The sequence below is a fragment of the Benincasa hispida genome, chromosome 8, assembly GCF_027475165.1.
Source record: "Benincasa hispida cultivar pf3 chromosome 8, pf3_genome.v1.1, whole genome shotgun sequence".
Taxonomy (NCBI): Eukaryota; Viridiplantae; Streptophyta; class Magnoliopsida; order Cucurbitales; family Cucurbitaceae; genus Benincasa; species Benincasa hispida.
The window spans coordinates 5258478-5263195 of NC_143485.1; positions in this window are offsets into that span (position 1 = coordinate 5258478).

The following is a 4718-nucleotide window of genomic DNA, read 5'->3' on the forward strand; positions in this document are numbered from 1 at the left end:
GTGTACTAACCTCCCATCATCTACACGATAAAACAAACACTTCGCTTATCGCTTAACAACGTGCCCAATACTAAACCTTCCTTTAGCAAATACTACACGATCGTATACCTTTTACTAAGCAATGAAGCTTGAGGTACGCGATCGTTTAGCGCGCTCCACACAACGGCCGCCTTACGCGATCGTCTAAATGACTACGATGCGGCAAAACACCATCGCCTAAATGATCGCTTGGCCAGCGCCTCCATATGGTTTACCGCACGATTGTGTAGGTAGTAACTAAGCGATGAGGCTTGCTAACTCCACGATTGTTTAGCGCACGCCTTTTACTAAACAATGAGCATCATATGCTCCCACTACGATCGTCTACCTCCAGCACCTACGCGATTGGGCAACCAACGCTATGCGATAGAGTAAATGATTTACCCAATCGCTTAGCATTAGCTAAGCGATTGTTTAGTAAATACTACATGATCGTATAGAAAAATCTACACGATCGCTTAGATAAATCCCAACGATCGTTTACCTTAGGCTACACATTACGACCAACGCTTGGTCTTCTTCCTCGTTGAGAACCGCAACTCCATGCTTCGAAACTTCATCATGAATGACTCGACTAACTCAAACTTTTTGAATTACATACTCGATTGCAAGTTAATTACGCCCAAAAACACAGGGGCATTACAAATTAACACTTTGTAATTGAAGAAAGTTTTAACTAAAGACAATTAAACCCGAAAACATTCTTCATCAACTCCAACCACAAATGCACTTAACAATGAAATACAAATGTAGAAACCCATCGAGACTGTAAAATGAAGTTCAAAATAAACTTGTAATTTGGAATATCAGAATAACCTGTCTCTAATACCAATTGAAGGAAATCAAAACGAGGATTTCCATGAGCAGTGGAAAGATCATTCCAAATTACAATCATATATGAACTTTACAATTACAGTCATAAACAGAAACACACGGTTATGAATTTGATGATGGGAAATTAGACGTCAATTACTCGACAACTAAAATCCCTTGGACGCAATATGCAATGCATGTTCTTAGGGTATGCGTTGATAGTCTTGCGTTGGAATGACTATGCGTTAATGAATATATGCGATGACCATGCATCCTGTCACAAGTTTTCTTACGCTCACACCAAGTATAACACGAATGCAAGTTTCTCGGGTGATCCGAGGTCGAACACAAGGACTTGTAGCTAGTTGAATGCGATAATGTGCATGCGGCAGTTGAATAAAAGAATGGATAGGAGGTTTCTACGCTAACACTGCTCCTACTCCTAGCTAACAGACAACGCAATGAGAATATGAATGAGAGGTAGATACACAAAAACTCTTGATATGAAACAAATGAGTGGAAAAATAGATAAAATGCGGAGATGATTTCATTGCAACCCTTAAGAGTGACTGCAAGGGCAACCTCAATCAACGCAAACCATGCAATCATGCTACACACACTTGAGCCTAACTCTAGGACGTATGTGGTGGGTATGCATAAATGTCGAGATGACTGCATACAACCACCATATCCTACTTCCTGGACGCATGCAATATCCTATCTGTAGGGTGCATACACTATGTGGCGGCAAACAAAGCTTATCTCTAAGTTCCCCATTCTTGCCTATGCGTTCCAATCTGCTTTCTCGAGTCTTAGATTTAGATTTTAGACTACTCTCTCAAGTATGCCTAAATGATGAATGATGCGCTCATAGGACAAGGTAACCGCATGAACTTTGCTGACATAGATTATTCCTATCTCTAGTGAACAATGCATACATTGCTTAATGCAACCAACCCCTTACCCTCACCGGCAGTTGGTTGTTGCTAACTTTACTCATAGACAAGAATTGCGTTGGCCTATAGATAGGCGTTTCTACAGCTTTACACTAAGCAAATAAGGTTTACTCACACACTCACGCAACGCACACCTCTCGGTGGTTTGCTACATGCTTCATATCCCTAATCCACATAACTAAGTATGCAATACTCAAGCAATCTCACTAAGTAATGCAATGAAGGTTGAAGATGCTAAGTAAAGAAGATGGAGATGGAGTCGAAGGAAATATAGAAATGTATTGAAAAAAAAAGGTATTAATTCCTTAATCACAAAATGTCATACAATACAATTCAGGAAAAGAAAGGAAAATGAAATGACCGGATGGAAGCAAAGACTTGCTTCCAACGGATGTGCGTCAAGGCTGCCGGTGGTACCATGGATGGGCGGTGGAGTTGACTCTTTCGAGATCTAGCTCCGATTGTCACTCGGAATGGATGAAGGAGGTGAAGAACTGTAAAGCATCTTCTCATGCATTTGTCTAGATCACAAGGATCTGCCCTAGGAGAACCTCAGGCAAAAACCTTGTATTCAACCTTGGCGAAAACCCTGGACCAGTAGAAATTCTGCTCATCGGCTTCTTTATATAGAGCTTGAATCGCCGATAACATTAATGGATTGCTCTAATTTTGACATTCGGCGCGTTTAGTTCTTTTTGAACCTCTACTACCAACAGCGTGGTAGGTGAAATGTCAACATCATCTTTTGTTTTTTTCAAGGTAGATGCGTTGATGCGTTCATTCCACCAACCTTGTGTTGATCCTTTCATTATGCGTTATTTTATCGTGTAGCCGCAATCATGTAGTGACCGCATTCACTTAATACCGCAACTCTACACGATGACTGCAATCGCTTGACGAGCGTAACTCCCATGCGATTGACGCATGCGACTGTTTCTGCAACATCCATGCATTGATCGAATGCGTTCGCCTTTGTGATGGAGAGTTTCTCTGCATGCGATTGTCTATGCGGTAATCCGGTTTTCACGTTTGCGTCCACTTCATGCGTTAGATACAAAAATAGAACATTGAACGCATAATAACACATAATATTGGGTTAGCCAAGATTCTTAATGCTGAACAACGCAAGCTCATTTTATCATGAATTCTTAACATAATTACCGCATATTCTGCTTAACAACCCTCATAATTCTAAGTAAAAGGCCTAAAGTGATATGCATTTCTGATCGTTCAGCGCGATTGCTACACTGCACGAACACCGTGCACTCGAACTCAACAATCGCCTAGGTCACGAACACCCTAACAGCACGAAAAACCTCCACAAAACATCGACAGTGTCGAGTTGAGTATGACACCACCAAGAAGGCTACCTTGGTATTCTCGGTGTGAGAATCCAGAGGGTGGGCTTTGTGTGGACTTGGTTTGAGGTAGAAGATGTAGGAAACAACAATCGTGTAAACGATTGAGCAAGTGGGAGAAGGCTGAACCTATCGTATAGGTCGATGCCCAATCGTTTAACAAAAGCTAAGCGATCGTCTAGCAAAAGCTATGTGATCGTTTAGCTCATTGCTTAGCTAAGTGTCTGTCAATTACAAACATTACATGATCGTTTACCTTATCCAAGTTGTCGCTTAGTAAATTCTATTTACTTGACAACTTCCGTGAGATTATTCCGAGAGAGAAAAATCTCAAAAATCAACAATTTTCAACATTACAAAACTTACTAAAATTAAGAAAACAATTTTCTTTTTATCTCACGGTTACCATGAAAACTACCAATAACCTCCCACTCAATTGGTTATTAGAGAAAAAAATTAATTATCCAATAATTAATATTATTATAAATATAAATGATAACCAATTTATCATACTATATTTATAACCTATAGTTTTAATATTTCATCTCATGGAACATATAAACCATAGCTCTTTTTCTATTCCATGGTACTTAATGTAAATCTCATTTACATTAATCCTCCACTAGATGTATCTCATACATCGTACCGATTATATCATATATAATCAAATTATCTCTTGTCAATTTGAACATTTCAAATCAACACCAAGAACTGATCCTCAACTGAATCCATTGAGCTATCAAGGGGACCTCATGAACCTATAGCTCGAAGCTCCAACGGTACGTGAATAACTGACTAAACTCTTTAGTCACGGGATCCACCATCCGTTAACTGCCAGGCACTCCACTAAAGACCGATAGCTGAACTCTCCTTACCACAGATATATTATGTGTCCATCTTAACCAATCAGTAGTGCGACAACCCTTCATAGATCGCTCATAAATACAGCTAGGCCAATAACCGTTATGTTCCTGTAGTTACATCTAACTCCTTAAGTACCACCGATCTCTCTAATGAACATAAGTCATAGTCCTACTATGGCTGAGTCCTTTCTTCCAAAGAGAAATTGTGGCCACTATGTTAAAGCCTTGAAATCAGCCCTTAAGGGAGCAATCTCTCTACATATCCCTGCTTCGAAAAAGGAGTGAATTTCATCTTGTGGATTGAGTTCTTTGCTCCCAGATCAAACAAGTCCCCAAAAAGGTAGGCATGTTGAGTTGGCAATCTGGTCATTTTCACCCATACTAATCAAAGGATCGCCCTCAAGGGCAGAAGTTCCTAAAACACTCCGTATCCGTAGTGTCACAAGGATTAGGTATCCCACCTTAATCCTTATACTACAGACCTATTTAAGTTATCACTTAAGTCATGATCCACTTGTATATCACATATACATGTTTAAGTTCACATAAGATAACCATGGAGCTTTGTTTATTGGATATGAGTAAATGCCAGAATGAAATAACAATTATTTTATTCATCAAACAATGTGTATCATTACAAACAATGAGACTCCGGGAGAATTAGGACACCAATCCCAACATGATAAACC